We start from the raw sequence: 19,014 nt of genomic DNA on the forward strand, positions 1-19,014 counted from the left end.
TTCGGATCAATTGAACGACTAATCAATATGAATTGAAAGTAAAAATTCGCACTTACGCCAAAAAAATCTGAGTATAGGTATACTGTTCCTCAAAAGCATACAATCCATTTCCGTTCCTCTCCTTTTAGGGCTGTGAAGGTAAAACTTGCGTGTTTGTGATAACAGCGATCTCCACGTCTTCGTCTGGTAGCAAAATCTCACAGTTGAACTGAAATTTTTTTAAATGATATGTCGATTCAAAAAAAACGGACACGGCATATATGAAACATAACTGGTACATTGATTAAGACCAATGCAAATCTTTGTCATAGCTCAAGTTAGTTAAATACAGATTTTGGAGTTAACGAAAAAATCGGATCAATTGAACGACTAATCAATATGAATTGAAAGATAAACTTCGTACTTACGCTACAATTGTCTGAGTATAGGCATACTCTTTCTCAAAAGGCAAAGAATCCAGGTCCACTCTGGTGTTTTTAGGGCTGGTGAAGGTAAAACTTGCGTGTTTGTGATAACAGCGATCTCCACGTCTTCGTCTGCTAGAAAATATCACATTTGAACTGAATTTTTTTAAATGACATGTCGATTCAAAAAACAAAAAACGGACACGGCATTTATAAAACAAAACTGGTACATTGATTAAGACCAATGCAAATCGTTGTCATGGCTAAAGTTAGTTAAATACAGATTTTGGAGTTAACGAAAATTTCGGAATAATTAAACGACTAATCAATATGAATTGAAAGATAAACTTCGTACTTACGGTACAAATGTCTGAGTATAGGCATACTGTTTTTCAGAAGGCATAGAATTCAGGTCCACTCCGGTCCTTCAAGGGCTGGTTAAGGAAAAAAAAGCGTGTTTGTGATAACAGCGATCTCCTCGTCTTCGTCTGGTAGCAAAATCTCCCATTTGAACTGAAATTGATTAAATGACATGTCGATCAAAAAACAAAACACAGACACGGCATTTGTAAAATAAAACTGTTACATTGATTAAGACCAATGCAAATCGTTGTCATGGCTAAAGTTAGTTAAATACATATTTTGGAGTTAACGAAAATTTCGGATCAATTGAACGACTAATCAATATGAATTTAAAGATAAACTTCGTACTTTCGGTACAATTGTCTGAGTATAGGCACACTGTTTTTCAAAAGGCAAAGAATCCAGGTCCACTCCGGTCCTTTTAGGGCTAAAAAGGTAAAACAAGCGTGTTTGTGATAACAGCGATCTCCTCGTCTTCGTCTGGTAGCAAAATCTCCCATTTGAACTGAAATTGTTTAAATGACATGTCGAATCAAAAAACAAAAAACGGACACGGCATTTATTAAACAAAACTGGTACATTGATTAAGACCAATGCAAATCGTTGTCATGGCTAAAGTTAGTTAAATACAGATTTTGGAGTTAACGAAAATTTCGGATCAATTGAACGACTAATCAATATGAATTGAAAAATAAACTTCTTACTTACGGTACAATAGTCTGAGTATAGGCATACTGTTTTTCAAAAGGCATAAAATCCAGGTCCATTCCGTTCCTTTTAGGGCTGGTGAAGGTAAAACTTGCGTGTTTGTGATAACAGCGATCCCCACCTCTTCGTCTGGTAGCAAAATCTCACATTTGAACTGAAATTGTTTAAATGAAATGTTGATTCAAAAAACAAAAAAACGGACACGGCATGTAGAAAACAAAACTGGTACATTGATTAAGACCAATGCAAATCTTTGTCATGGCTAAAGTTAGTTAAATACAGATTTTGTAGTTTAAGAAAATTTCGTATCAATTGAACGACTTGTCAATATGAATTGAAAGGTAAACTTCGTACTTACGGTACAATTGTCTGAGTATAGCCATACTGTTTTTCAAAAGGCATAGAATCCTGGTCCACTCCGGTCGTTTTAGGGCTGGTTAAGGTAAAACTTGCGTGTTTGTGATAACAGCGATCTCCACGTCTTCGTCTGGTAGCAAAATCACACCTTTGAACTGAAATTGTTTAAATGACATGTCGATTCAAAAAAAAAAAAAAACGGACAGGGCATTTATAAAACAAGGCTGGTACATTGAATAAGACCAATGCAAATCGTTGTCATGGCTAAAGTTAGTTAAATACAGATTTTGGAGTTAACGAAAATTTCGGATCAATTGAACGACTTATCAATATGAATTGAAAGATAAACTACGTACTTACGGTACAATTGTCTGAGTATAGGCATAATGTTTTTCAAAAGGCATAGAATCCAGGTCCACTCCGGTCCTTTTAGGGCTGGTGAAGGTAAAACTTTCGTGTTTTTGATAACAGAGGTCTCCACGTCTTCGTCTGGTAGCAAAATCTCACATATCAACTGAAATTGTTTAAATGACATGTCGATTCAAAAAAAAAACGAACAAGGCATTTATAAAACAAAACTGGTGCATTGATTAAGACCAATTCAAATCTTTTTATGGCTAAAGTGAGTAAAATACAGATTTTGGAGTTAAAAAAAAATTTCGGATCAATTGAACGACTCAACAATATCAATGGAAAGTTACACTTCGCACTTACGCAAAAAACAACTGAGTATAGGTATACTGTTCCTCAAGAGCATACAATCCATTTCCGTTCCTCTCCTTTTAGGGCTGGTGAAGGTAAAACTTGCGTGTTTGTGATAACAGCGATCTCCACGTCATCGTCTGGTAGCAAAATCTCACATTTGAACTGAAATTGTTTAAATGACATGTCGATTCAAAAAAAAAAAAAAAACGGACACGGCATTTATAAAACAAAACTGGTACATTGATTAAGACCAATGCAAATCGTTGTCATGGCTAAAGTTAGTTAAATACAGATTTTGGAGTTAAAGAAAATTTCGGATCAACTGACCGACTTATCAATAGGAATTGAAAGATAAACTTCGCACATACGGTAATTGTGTGAGTATAGGCATACTGTTCCTCAAAAATCATAGAATCCAGGTCAACTCCGTTCCTTTTAGGGCTGTTGAGGGTAAAACATGCGTGTTTGTGATAACAGCGATCCCCACGTCTTCGTCTGATTGCTAAATCTCACATTTTAACTGAAATTGTTTAAATGACATGTCGATTCAAAAAACAAATAACGGATACGGCATTTATAAAACAAAACTGGTACATTAATTAAGACCACTGCAAATCGTTGTCATGGCTAAAGTTAGTTAAATACAGATTTTGGAGTTAACGAAAATTTCGGATCAATTAAACGACTAATCAATATGAATTGAAAGATAAACTTCGTACTTACGGTACAATTGTCTGAATATAGGCATACTGTTTTTGAAAAGGCATAGAATCCAGGTCCACTCCGGTCCTTTTAGGGCTGGTGAAGGTAAAACAAGCGTGTTTGTGATAACAGCGATCTCCTCGTATTCGTCTGGTAGCAAAATCTCACATTTGAACTGAAATTGTTTAAATGACATGTCGATTCAAAAAAAAACGGACAAGGCATTTATAAAACAAAACTGGTACATTGATTAAGACCAATGCAAATCGTTGTCATGGTTAAAGTTAGTGTAATACAGATTTTGGAGTTAACGAAAATTTCGGATCAATTGAACGACTCATCAATATCAATGGAAAGTTAAACTTCGTACTTACGCTACAATTGTCTGAGTATAGGCATAGTGTTCCTCAAAAGGCATAGAATCCAGGTCCACTCTGGTCTTTTTAGGGCTGGTGAAGGTAAAACTTGCGTGTTTGTGATAACAGCGATCTCCACGTCTTCGTCTGCCAGAAAATCTCCCATTTAAACTGAAATTATTTAAATGACATGTCGATTCAAAAAACAAAAAACGGACACGGCATTTATAAAACAAAAGTGGTACATTGATTAAGACCAATGCAAATAAATGTCATGGCTAAAGTTAGTTAAATACAGATTTTGGAGTTAACGAAAATTTCGGATTAATTAAACGACTAATCAATATGAATTGAAAGATAAACTTCGTACTTACGGTACAAATGTCTGAGTATAGGCATACTGTTTTTCAGAAGGCATAGAATTCAGGTCCAGTCCGGTCATTTTAGGGCTGGTTAAGGTAAAACAAGCGTGTTTGTGATAACAGCGATCTCCTCGTCTTCGTCTGGTAGCAAAATCTCCCATTTGAACTGAAATTGATTAAATGACATGTCGATTCAAAAAACAAAAAACAGACACGGCATTTGTAAAATAAAACTGTTACATTGATTAAGACCAATGCAAATCTTTGTCATGGCTAAAGTTAGTTATATACAGATTTTGGAGTTAACGAAAATTTCGGATCAATTGAACGACTTATCAATAGGAATTGAAAGATAAACTTCGTACTTACGGTACAATTGTCTGAGTATAGGCATACTGTTTTTCAGAAGGCATAGACTCCAGGTCCACTCCGGTCCTTTTAGGGCTGGTAAAGGTAAAACAAGCGTGTTTTTGATAACAGCGATCTCCTCGTCTTCGTCTGGTAGCAAAATCTCCCATTTGAACTGAAATTGTTTAAATGACATGTCGATTCAAAAAACAAAAAACGGACACGGCATTTATAAAACAAAACTGGTACATTTATTAAGACCAATGCAAATCGTTGTCATGGCTAAAGTTAGTTAAATACAGATTTTGGAGTTAACGAAAATTTCGGAACAATTGAACGACTAATCAATATGAATTGAAAGATAAACTTCGTACTTACGGTACAATTGTCTGAGTACAGGCATACTGTTTTTCAAAAGGCATAGAATCCAGGTCCACTCCGGTCCTTTTAGGGCTGGTTAAAGTAAAACAAGCGTGTTTGTGATAACAGCGATCTCCACGTCTTCGTATGATTACAAAATCTCCAAATTGAACTGATATTGTTTAAATGACATGTCGAGTCAAAAAACAAAAAACGGACACGGCATTTATAAAGCAAAACTGGTACATTGATTAAGACCAATGCAAATCGTTGTCATGGCTAAAGTTAGTTAAATACAGATTTTGGAGTTAACGAAAATTTCGGATCAATTGAACGACTAATCAATATGAATTGAAAGATAAACTTCGAACTTACGGTACAATTGTCTGAGTATAGGCATACTGTTTTTCAAGAGGCATAAAATCCAGGTCCACTCCGGTCCTTTTAGGTCTGGTGAAGGTAAAACTTGCGTGTTTGTGATAACAGCGATCTCCACGTCTTCGTCTGGTAGCAAAATCATACATTTGAACTGAAATTGTATAAATGACATGTCGATTCAAAAAAAAACGGACAAGGCATTTATAAAACAAAACTGGTACATTGATTAAGACCAATGCAAATCTTTGTCATGGCTAAATTTAGTTAAACACAGATTTTGGAGTTAACGAAAATTTCGGATCAATTGAACGACTAAACAATATGAATTGAAAGATAAACTACGTACTTACGGTACAATAGTCTGAGTATAGGCATATTGTTTTTCAAAAGGCATAGAATCCAGGTCCACTCCGGTCCTTTTAGGGCTGGTGAAGGTAAAACTAGCGTGTTTGTGATAACAGTGATCTCCTAGTCTTCGTCTGGTAGCAAAATGTCCCCTTTGAACTGAAATTGTTTAAATAAAATGTCGATTCAAAAAACAAAAAACGGACACGGCATTTATAAAACAAAACTGGTACATTGATTAAGACCAATGCAAATCTTTGTCATGGCTAAAGTTAGTTATATACAGATTTTGGAGTTAACGAAAATTTCGGATCAATTGAACGACTAAACAATATGAATTGAAAGATAAACTTCGTACTTACGGTACAATTGTCTGAGTATAGGCATACTGTTTTTCAGAAGGCATAGAATCCAGGTCCACTCCGGTCCTTTTAGGGCTGGTTAAGGTAAAACAAGCGTGTTTGTGATAACAGCGATCTCCACGTCTTCGTATGATTGCAAAATCTCCAATTTGAACTGATATTGTTTAAATGACATGTCTATTCAAAAAACAAAAAACGGACACGGCATGTATAAAACAAAACTGGTACATTGATTAAGACCAATGCAAATCTTTGTCATGGCTAAAGTTAGTGAAATACAGATTTTGGAGTTAACGAAAATTTCGGATCAATTGAACGACTAATCAATATGAATTGAAAGATAAACTTCGTACTTACGGTACAATTGTCTGAGTATAGGCATACTGTTTTTCAAAAGGCATAGAATATAGGTCCTCTCGGGTCCTTTTAGGGCTGGTTAAGGTAAAACTAGCGTTTTTGTGATAGCAGCGATCTCCACGTCTTCGTATGATTGAAAAATCTCCAATTTGAACTGATATTGTTTAAATGACATGTCTATTCAAAAAACAAAAAACGGACACGGCATTTATAAAATTAAACTGGTACATTGATTAAGACCAATGCAAATCGTTGTCATGGCTAAAGTTAGTAAAATACAGATTTTGGAGTTAACGAAAATTTAGGATCAATTAAACGACTAATCAATATGAATTGAAAGATAAACTTCGTACTTACGGTACAATTGTCTGAGTATAGGCATACTGTTTTTCAGAAGGCATAGAATCCAGAACCACTCCGGTCCTTTTACAGCTGGTGAAGGTAAAACATGTTTGTTTGTAATAACAGCGATCCCCACGTCTTCGTCTGATTGCAAAATCTCCCATTTGAACTGAAATTGATTAAATGACATGTCGATTCTAAAAACAAAAAACAGACACGGCATTTGTAAAATAAAACTGGTAAATTGATTAAGACCAATGCAAATCGTTGTCATGGCTAAAGTTAGTTAAATACAGATTTTGGAATTAACGAAAATTTCGGAACAATTGAACGACTAATCAATATGAATTGAAGGATAAACTTCGTACTTACGGTACAATTGTCTGAGTATAGGCACACTGTTTTTCAAAAGGCATAGAATCCAGGTCGACTTGGGTCTTTTAGGGCTGGTTAAGGTAAAACAAGCGTGTTTGTGATAACAGCGATGTCCACGTCTTCGTATGATTGCAAAATCTCCAAATAGAACTGATATTGTTTAAATGACATGTCGATTCAAAAAACAAAAAACGGACACGGCATTTATAAAGCAAAACTGGTACATTGATTAAGATCAATGCAAATCGTTGTCATGTCTAAAGTTAGTTAAATACAGATTTTGGAGTTAACGAAAATTTCGGATCAATTGAACGACTAAACAATATGAATTGAAAGATAAACTACGTACTTACGGTACAATAGTCTGAGTATAGGCATATTGTTTTTCAAAAGGCATAGAATCCAGGTCCACTCCGGTCCTTTTAGGGCTGGTGAAGGTAAAACTAGCGTGTTTGTGATAACAGTGATCTCCTAGTCTTCGTCTGGTAGCAAAATGTCCCCTTTGAACTGAAATTGTTTAAATAAAATGTCGATTCAAAAAACAAAAAACGGACACGGCATTTATAAAACAAAACTGGTACATTGATTAAGACCAATGCAAATCTTTCTCATGGCTAAAGTTAGTTATATACAGATTTTGGAGTTAACGAAAATTTCGGATCAATTGAACGACTAAACAATATGAATTGAAAGATAAACTTCGTACTTACGGTACAATTGTCTGAGTATAGGCATACTGTTTTTCAGAAGGCATAGAATCCAGGTCCACTCCGGTCCTTTTAAGGCTGGTTAAGGTAAAACAAGCGTGTTTGTGATAACAGCGATCTCCACGTCTTCGTCTGGTAGCAAAATCTCCCATTTGAACTGAAATTGTTTAAATGACATGTCGATTCAAAAAACAAAAAACGGACACGGCATTTATAAAACAAAACTGGTACATTGATTAAGACCAATGCAAATCTTTATCATGGCTTAAGTTAGTTAAATACAGATTTTGGACATAACGAAAATTTCGGATTAATTAAACGACTAATCAATATGAATTGAAAGATAAACTTCGTACTTACGGTACAATTGTCTGAGTATAGGCATACTGTTTTTCAAAAGGCATAGAAACCAGGTCCACTCCGGTCCTTTTAGGGCTGGTTAAGGTAAAACAAGCGTGTTTGTGATAACAGCGATCTCCACGTCTTCGTATGATTGCAAAATCTCCAATTTGAACTGATATTGTTTAAATGACATGTCGATTCAAAAAACAAAAAACGGACACGGCATGTATAAAACAAAACTGGTACATTGATTAAGACCAATGCAAATCTTTGTCATGGCTAAAGTTAGTTAAATACAGATTTTGGAGTTAACGAAAATTTCGGAACAATTGAACGACTAATCAATATGAATTGAAAGATAAACTTCGTACTTACGGTACAATTGTCTGAGTATAGGCATACTGTTTTTCAAAAGGCATAGAATCCAGGTCCTCACGGGTCCTTTTAGGGCTGGTTAAGGTAAAACTAGCGTTTTTGTGATAACAGCGATCTCCACGTCTTCGTATGATTGCAAAATCTCCCATTTGAACTGAAATTGATTAAATGACATGTCGATTCAAAAAACAAAAAACAGACACGGCATTTGTAAAATAAAACTGGTACATTGATTAAGACCAATGAAAATCGTTGTCATGGCTAAAGTTAGTTAAATACATATTTTGGAATTAACGAAAATTTCGGAACAATTGAACGACTAATCAATATGAATTGAAGGATAAACTTCGTACTTACGGTACAATTGTCTGAGTATAGGCACACTGTTTTTCAAAAGGCATAGAATCCAGTTCCACTTGGGTCTTTAAGGGCTGGTTAAGGTAAAACAAGCGTGTTTGTGATAACAGCGATCTCCACGTCTTCGTATGATTGCAAAATCTCCAAATTGAACTGATATTGTTTAAATGACATGTCGATTCAAAAAACAAAAAACGGACACGGCATTTATAAAGCAAAACTGGTACATTGATTAAGACCAATGCAAATCGTTGTCATGGCTAAAGTTAGTTAAATACAGATTTTGGAGTTAACGAAAATTTCGGATCATTTGAACGACTAATCAATATGAATTGAAAGATAAACTTCGAACTTACGGTACAATTGTCTGAGTATAGGCATACTGTTTTTCAAGAGGCATAAAATCCAGGTCCACTCCGGTCCTTTTAGGTCTGGTGAAGGTAAAACTTGCGTGTTTGTGATAACAGCGATCTCCACGTTTTCGTCTGGTAGCAAAATCATACATTTGAACTGAAATTGTATAAATGACATGTCGATTCAAAAAAAAACGGACAAGGCATTTATAAAACAAAACTGGTACATTGATTAAGACCAATGCAAATCTTTGTCATGGCTAAATTTAGTTAAACACAGATTTTGGAGTTAACGAAAATTTCGGATCAATTGAACGACTAAACAATATGAATTGAAAGATAAACTTCGTACTTACGGTACAATTGTCTGAGTATAGGCATATTGTTTTTCAAAAGGCATAGAATCCAGGTCCACTCCGGTCCTTTTAGGGCTGGTGAAGGTAAAACTTGCGTGTTTGTGATAACAGCGGTCTACACGTCTTCGTCTGGTAGCAAAATCTCCCATTTGAACTGAAATTGTTTAAATGACATGTCGAATCAAAAAACAAAAACGGACACGGCATTTATAAAACAAAACTGGTACATTGATTAAGACCAATGCAAATCTTTATCATGGCTAAAGTTAGTTAAATACAGATTTTGGACATAACGAAAATTTCGGATTAATTAAACGACTAATCAATATGAATTGAAAGATAAACTTCGTACTTACGGTACAATTGTCTGAGTATAGGCATACTGTTTTTCAGAAGGCATAGAATCCAGGTCCACTCCGGTCCTTTTAGGGCTGGTTAAGGTAAAACAAGCGTGTTTGTGATAACAGCGATCTCCACGTCTTCGTATGATTGCAAAATCTCCAATTTGAACTGATATTGTTTAAATGACATGTCGATTCAAAAAACAAAAAACGGACACGGCATGTATAAAACAAAACTGGTACATTGATTAAGACCAATGCAAATCTTTGTCATGGCTAAAGTTAGTTAAATACAGATTTTGGAGTTAACGAAAATTTCGGAACAATTGAACGACTAATCAATATGAATTGAAAGATAAACTTCGTACTTACGGTACAATTGTCTGAGTATAGGCATACTGTTTTTCAAAAGGCATAGAATCCAGGTCCTCACGGGTCCTTTTAGGGCTGGTTAAGGTAAAACTAGCGTTTTTGTGATAACAGCGATCTCCACGTCTTCGTATGATTGCAAAATCTCCCATTTGAACTGAAATTGATTAAATGACATGTCGATTCAAAAAACAAAAAACAGACACGGCATTTGTAAAATAAAACTGGTACATTGATTAAGACCAACGCAAATCGTTGTCATCGTTAAAGTTAGTTAAATACAGATTTTGGAGTTAACGAAAATTTTGGAACAATTGAACGACTAATCAATATGGATTGAAAGATAAACTTCGTACTTACGGTACAATTGTCTGAGTATAGGCACACTGTTTTTCAAAAGGCATAGAATCCAGGTCCACTCGGGTCCTTTTAGGGCTGGTTAAGGTAAAACAAGCGTGTTTGTGATAAGAGCGATCTCCACGTCTTCGTATGATTGCAAAATCTCCAATTTGAACTGATATTGTTTAAATGACATGTCAATTCAAAAAACAAAAAACGGACACGGCATTTATAAAATTAAACTGGTACATTGATTAAGACCAATGCAAATCGTTGTCATGGCTAAAGTTAGTGAAATACAGATTTTGGAGTTAACGAAAATTTAGGATCAATTAAACGACTAATCAATATGAATTGAAAGATCAACTTCGTACTTACGGTACAATTGTCTGAGTATAGGCATACTGTTTTTTAAAAGGCATAAAATCCAGGTCCACTCCGGTCCTTTTAGGGCTGGTGAAGGTAAAACTTGCGTGTTTGTGATAACAGCGATCTTCACGTCTTCGTCTGGTAGTAAAATCTCACATTTGAACTGAAATTGTTTAAATGACATGTCGATTTAAAAAAAAACGGACAAGGCATTTATAAAACAAAACTGGTACATTGATTAAGACCAATGGAAATCTTTGTTATGGCTAAATTTAGTTAAACACAGATTTTGGAGTTAACGAAAATTTCGGATCAATTGAACGACTAAACAATATGAATTGAAAGATAAATTTCGTACTTACGGTACAATAGTCTGAGTATAGGCATACTGTTTTTCAAAAGGCATAGAATCCAGGTCCACTCCGGTCCTTTTAGGGCTGGTGAAGGTAAAACTTGCGTGTTTGTGATAACAGCGGTCTCCACGTTTTCGTCTGGTAGCAAAATCTCACATATGAATTGAAATTGTTTAAATGACATGTCGATTCAAAAAAAAAACGAACAAGGCATTTATAAAACAAAACTGGTACATTGATTAAGACCAATGGAAATCTTTGTTATGGCTAAATTTAGTTAAACACAGATTTTGGAGTTAACGAAAATTTCGGATCAATTGAACGACTAAACAATATGAATTGAAAGATAAATTTCGTACTTACGGTACAATAGTCTGAGTATAGGCATACTGTTTTTCAAAAGGCATAGAATCCAGGTCCACTCCGGTCCTTTTAGGGCTGGTGAAGGTAAAACTTGCGTGTTTGTGATAACAGCGGTCTCCACGTTTTCGTCTGGTAGCAAAATCTCACATATGAATTGAAATTGTTTAAATGACATGTCGATTCAAAAAAAAAACGAACAAGGCATTTATAAAACAAAACTGGTACATTGATTAAGACCAATGCAAACCTTTTTCAAGGCTAAAGTTAGTAAAATACAGATTTTGGAGTTAACGAAAATTTCGGATCAATTAAACGACTAATCAATAGGAATTGAAAGATAAACTTCGTACTTACGGTACAATTGTCTGAGTATAGGTATACTGTTTTTAAGAAGGCATAGAATCCAGGTCCACTCCGGTCCTTTTAGTGCTGGTGAAGGTAAAACTAGAGTGTTTGTGATAACAGTGATCTCCTCGTCTTCGTCTGGTAGCAGAATCTCCCATTTGAACTGAAATTATTTAAATGACATGTCGTTTCAAAAAAAAAAAACGGACACGGCATGTATGAAAAAAAACTGGTTCATTGATTAAGACCAATGCAAATCCCTGTCATGGCTAAAGTTAGTTAAATACAGATTTTGGAGTTAACGAAAATTTCGGAACAATTGAACGACTAATCAATATGAATTGAAAGATAAACTTCGTACTTACGGTACAATTGTCTGAGTATAGGCATACTGTTTTTCAAAAGGCATAGAATCCAGTTCCACTCCGGTCCTTTTAGGGCTGGTGAAGGTAAAACAAGCGTGTTTGTGATAATAGCGATCTCCTCGTCTTTGTCTGGTAGCAAAATCTCACATTTGAACTAAAATTGTTTAAATGACATGTCGATTCAAAAAAAACGGACAAGGCATTTATAAAACAAAACTGGTACATTGATTAAGACCAATGCAAATCTTTGTCATGGCTAAATTTAGTTAAATACAGATTTTGGAGTTAACGAAAATTTCGGATTAATTAAACGACTAATCAATATGAATTGTAAGATAAACTTCGTACTTACGGTACAATTGTCTGAGTATAGGCATACTGTTTTTCAGAAGGCATAGAATCCAGGTCCATTCCGGTCCTTTTAGGGCTGGTTAAGGTAAAACAAGCGTGTTTATGATAACAGCGATCTCCACGTCTTCGTATGATTGCAAAATCTCCAATTTGAACTGATATTGTTTAAATGACATGTCTATTCAAAAAACAAAAAACGGACACGGCATGTATAAAACAAAACTGGTACATTGATTAAGACCAATGCAAATCTTTGTCATGGCTAAAGTTAGTGAAATACAGATTTTGGAGTTAACGAAAATTTCGGATCAATTGAACGACTAATCAATATGAATTGAAAGATAAACTTCGTACTTACGGTACAATTGTCTGAGTATAGGCATACTGTTTTTCAAAAGGCATAGAATCTAGGTCCTCTCGGGTCCTTTTAGGGCTGGTTAAGGTAAAACTAGCGTTTTTGTGATAACAGCGATCTCCACGTCTTCGTATGATTGCAAAATCTCCCATTTGAACTGAAATTGATTAAATGACATGTCGATTAAAAAAACAAAAAACAGACACGGCATTTGTAAAATAAAACTGGTACATTGATTAAGACCAATGCAAATCGTTGTCATGGTTAAAGTTAGTTAAATACAGATTTTGGAGTTAACGAAAATTTTGGAACAATTGAACGACTAATCAATATGGATTGAAAGATAAACTTCGTACTTACGGTACAATTGTCTGAGTATAGGCAGTCTGTTTTTCAAAAGGCATAGAATCCAGGTCCACTCGGGTCCTTTTAGGGCTGGTTAAGGTAAAACAAGCGTGTTTGTGATAGCAGCGATCTCCACGTCTTCGTATGATTGAAAAATCTCCAATTTGAACTGATATTGTTTAAATGACATGTCTATTCAAAAAACAAAAAACGGACACGGCATTTATAAAATTAAACTGGTACATTGATTAAGACCAATGCAAATCGTTGTCATGGCTAAAGTTAGTAAAATACAGATTTTGGAGTTAACGAAAATTAAGGATCAATTAAACGACTAATCAATATGAATTGAAAGATAAACTTCGTACTTACGGTACAATTGTCTGAGTATAGGCATACTGTTTTTCAGAAGGCATAGAATCCAGGTCCACTCCGGTCCTTTTAGAGCTGGTGAAGGTAAAACATGTTTGTTTGTAATAACAGCGATCCCCACGTCTTCGTCTGATTGCAAAATCTCCCATTTGAACTGAAATTGATTAAATGACATGTCGATTCTAAAAACAAAAAACAGACACGGCATTTGTAAAATAAAACTGGTACATTGATTAAGACCAATGCAAATCGTTGTCATGGCTAAAGTTAGTTAAATACAGATTTTGGAATTAACGAAAATTTCGGAACAATTGAACGACTAATCAATATGAATTGAAGGATAAACTTCGTACTTACGGTACAATTGTCTGAGTATAGGCACACTGTTTTTCAAAAGGCATAGAATCCAGGTCCACTTGGGTCTTTTAGGGCTGGTTAAGGTAAAACAAGCGTGTTTGTGATAACAGCGATCTCCACGTCTTCGTAGGATTGCAAAATCTCCAAATTGAACTGATATTGTTTAAATGACATGTCGATTCAAAAAACAAAAAACGGACACGGCATTTATAAAGCAAAACTGGTACATTGATTAAGACCAATGCAAATCGTTGTCATGGCTAAAGTTAGTTAAATACAGATTTTGGAGTTAACGAAAATTTCGGATCAATTGAACGACTAATCAATATGAATTGAAAGATAAACTTCGAACTTACGGTACAATTGTCTGAGTATAGGCATACTGTTTTTCAAGAGGCATAAAATCCAGGTCCACTCCGGTCCTTTTAGGGCTGGTGAAGGTAAAACTTGCGTGTTTGTGATAACAGTGATCTCCACGTCTTCGTCTGGTAGCAAAATCTCACATTTGAACTGATATTGTTTTAATGACATGTCGATTCAAAAAACAAAAAACGGACACGGCATGTATAAAACAAAACTGGTACATTGATTAAGACCAATGCAAATCTTTGTCATGGCTAAATTAAGTTAAATACAGATTTTTGAGTTTACTAAAATTTCGGAACAATTGAACGACTAATCAATATGAATTGAAAGATAAACTTCGTACTTACGGTACAATTGTCTGAGTATAGGCACACTGTTTTTCAAATGGCACAGAATCCAGGTCCACTTGGGTCCTATTAGGGCTGGTTAAGGTAAAACAAGCGTGTTTGTGATAACAGCGATCTCCACGTCTTCGTTATATTGCAAAATCTCCAATTTGAACTGATATTGTTTTAATGACATGTCGATTCAAAAAACAAACAACGGACACGGTATGTATAAAACAAAACTGGTACATTAATTAAGACCAATGCAAATCGTTGTCATGGCTAAAATTAGTTAAATACAGATTTTGGAGTTAACGAAAATTTCGGATCAATTGAACGACTTATCAATAGGAATTGAAAGATAAACTTCGTACTTACGGTAATTGCCTGAGTATATGCATACTGTTCCTCAAAAACCATATAATCCAGGTCAACTCCGGTCTTTTTAGGGCTGGTGAAGGTAAAACATGCGTGTTTGTGATAACAGCGATCCCCACGTCTTCGTCTGATTGCAAAATCTCACATTTGAACTGAAATTGTTTAAATGACATGTCGATTCAAAAAACTAAAAACGGACACGGCATTTATAAAACAAAACTGATACATTGATTAAGACCAATGCAAATCGTTGTCATGGCTAAAGTTAGTTAAATACAGATTTTGGAGTTAACGAAAATTTCGGATTAATTAAACCACTAATCAATATGAATTGAAATATAAACTTCGTACTTACGGTACAATTGTCTGAGTTAAGGCATACTAATTTTCAGAAGGCATAGAATCCAGGTCCACTCCGGTCCTTTTAGGGCTGGTGAAGGTAAAACATGTTTGTTTGTAATAACAGCGATCCCCACGTCTTCCTCTGATTGCAAAACCTCCCATTTGAACTGAAATTGATTAAATGACATGTCGATTCAAAAAACAAAAAACCGACACGGCATTTGTAAAATAAAACTAGTACATTGATTAAGACCAATGCAAATCGTTGTCATGGCTAAAGTTAGTTAAATACAGATTTTGGAATTAACGAAAATTTCGGAACAATTGAACGACTAATCAATATGATTTGAAAGATAAACTTCGTACTTACGGTACAATTGTCTGAGTATAGGCACACTGTTTTTCAAATGGCACAGAATCCAGGTCCACTTGGGTCCTTTTAGGGCTGGTTAAGGTAAAACAAGTGTGTTTGTGATAACAGCGATCTCCACGTCTTCGTTATATTGCAAAATCTCCAATTTGAACTGATATTGTTTAAATGACATGTCGATTCAAAAATAAACGGACAAGGCATTTTTAAAACAAAACTGGTACATTGATTAAGACCAATGCAAATGTTTGTCATGGCTAAATTTAGTTAAATACAGATTTTGGAGTTAACGAAAATTTCGGATCAATGGAACGACTAAACAATATGAATTGAAAGATAAACTTCGTACTATCGGTACAATAGTCTGAGTATAGGCATACTGTTTTTCAAAAGGCATAGAATCCAGGTCTACTCCGATTTATTTTAGGGCTTGTGAAGGTAAAACTAGCGTGTTTGTGATAACAGTGATCTCCTCGTCTTCGTCTGGTAGCAGAATCTCCCATTTGAACTGAAATTGTTTAAATGACATGTCGATTAAAAAAAAAACGGACAAGGCATATATAAAACAAAACCGGTACATTGATTAAGACCAATGCAAATTTTTTCCATGGCTTAAGTTAGTTAAATACAGATTTTGGAGTTAACGAATATTTCGGATCAATTGAACGACTCATCAATATCAATGGAAAGTTTAACTTCGTACTTACGCCAAAAAATTCTGAGTATAGGCATACTGTTTTTCAAATGGCATAGAATCCAGGTCCACTCCGGTCCTTTTAGGGCTGGTGAAGGTAAAACTTGCGTGTTTGTGTTAACAGTGATCTCCTCGTCTTCGTCTGGTAGCAAAATCTCACATTTGAACTGAAATTGATTAAATGACATGTCGATTAAAAAAAAAAACGGACACGGCATTTAATAAAACAAAACTGGTACACTGATTAAGTCCAATGCAAATCGTTGTCATGGCTAAAGTTAGTTAATTACAGATTTTGGAGTTAACGAAAATTTCGGATCAATTGAACGACTAATCAATATGAATTGAAAGATAAACTTCGTACTTACGGTACAATTGTCTGAGTATAGGCATACTGTTCCTCAAATGGCAAAGAATCCAGGTCCACTCCGGTCCTTTTAGGGCTGGTGAAGGTAAAACTAGCGTGTTTGTGTTAACAGTGATCTCCTTTTCTTCGTCTGGTAGCAAAATCTCACATTTGAACTGAAATTGTTTAAATGACATGTCGAATCAAAAAACAAAAAACGCACACGGCATGTATAAAACAAAACTGGTACATTGATTAAGACCAATGTGAATCCATGACATGTCCAAAGTTAGTTAAATACAGATTTTGGAGTTAACGAAAATTTCGGATCAATTGAACGACTAATCAATATGAATTGAAAGATAAACTACTAGTCCAGGAAATGAAGCATTTTGGCTCGCAATTTTTTCAAACTGAATCGATTTTCTTGAAATTTTCACAATAAGTAGGGAATATACCAAGAATCAAAATCTATATCATGCCGACGAGCGCTTTTACCCTGGGGGTGGTTTCGACCCCATCTCGGGGGTGGAAAATTTTAATTACTTTTTGACCACAGGAATCGATAGAAAAGTACATTCTAAGAATAAAATGTTCTTTCCATTTTTTGCGTAAAATTAATATTTTTCGAGTTCTTTCCAATTGAAAGTAACAGTTTTTTGATGAAAAAATCAACGACTTTAATCGATTATAGGCAAATAACTTGAAAAGTATTAATTTTATTAGGAAATTGTTAATTACAAAATTATAGCTTGTGAAAAATTAAATAAAAATCTTATTTTATATTTCCTTTATGGCCAATTTGGACCGAGCTACAACTTGTTGATGGTTATATATTGTTTGTCATACGCTAAATTTGAAAGATTCAATACCAAATAGCGGGAAAAACGTATTTTTCGAGGGAAACTTATGCAATCTGTTTAAAAGCGTTTTTATAAAACTTTCTTAAAATGAGAAAAAAAAATTTTATCATGAAATTTGAGCGAGTTATGATTAAAAATAAGATCAGTCCCTACTTTTTTCTACGAAAAAATCAGTGAAAACAACTCCTTATTACCAGACTAGTGAAAAATGATCAATACCCTTCAGAGTATCTCTTTATTTAAGTATTGTTAATTGATCCTAGAAGTTTGAATAATTTACAATTCTAAATTTTGAAAAAATTGGAGGAAAAAGTGAAAAGCCATTTTCTACAATTTCGTTAAAAATGCTCTTTTTTTCAAAATTACTCCAAAAAAACTGGAGATATGAAAAAAAATTTAGAGTAATAAATTGTAGCTTCTTTATTTTCAAATATTTTGGTGTGTTTTAATTTTATGTACAATAAATATTTGGTGAGATATTGATAATTAAAACCTTTATTTCCAAGGGAGCTCCGCCTTATTTAAAGTCTTAAATCCCTCCTCTTTCAAAATTAATGACTCGAAAAAAATTTAATTCACATGACCTCGTAGTCAGTAACAACCCTACAAGATACAATTTAAATGAACTTTCTATCATAAAAAATAAAGGAGCTATGTTTGAAATACCAATCAAATTTATTTTCCAAAAATTCGAAATCCACAATTCAGAGCATAACATTCCTCATAATCAGCATATACTTTGTGTACTTTACGTTCGAAGCTAACGTATACACTCAAATTTGCTACAAAATAAACACACATACCAATAAGATGTATATAAACATACACATATGTGAGTATGTACGCTCTCGCTCACAGTGACCTGCGTGCAAGCATGTGGTGGGAGGGCTGGAAGCCATACAGTCTCCGTTTGATAGTTTTTCATGTAATGTCTACATAAAAGTGCATTTATTTGTTTATGTTACCATGACGAAGTTTATTTTGTTTATCCTATTGTTATATCTTTTCTGTGCTGTGATTAAAATCATGAGAGAAAAAAGTGAATAGATAATAAAAGGAGTAAGAAAGTGAATAAGAAGATACAATGTGATAAATAATTTATATTTTTAGGGTAAATATTTTTTTTACATTAACGCCCACTAAGGGTGGATTATTATGAGTTGAAACGCCTTAAACTTATTTTCCAAACAAAAAAATAATTATACAAATAATTTAAACTAAATTTTACCCGTATTTAGCTTTAAAATATAATTTTATAAGTTTTAGTTTTTAGGGGTAGTTTTCACCCCTACAAAATAAAAAGCGCCCTTCGGCATAGTAAGGATTTTGAAGAAGGGGGTATGATTAATCTAATCCCAAATATTTATGGATATCGATTCGGTTTGAAAAAA

This window comes from Ischnura elegans, chromosome 11 (assembly GCF_921293095.1).
Source record: "Ischnura elegans chromosome 11, ioIscEleg1.1, whole genome shotgun sequence".
Classification (NCBI taxonomy): Eukaryota; Metazoa; Arthropoda; class Insecta; order Odonata; family Coenagrionidae; genus Ischnura; species Ischnura elegans.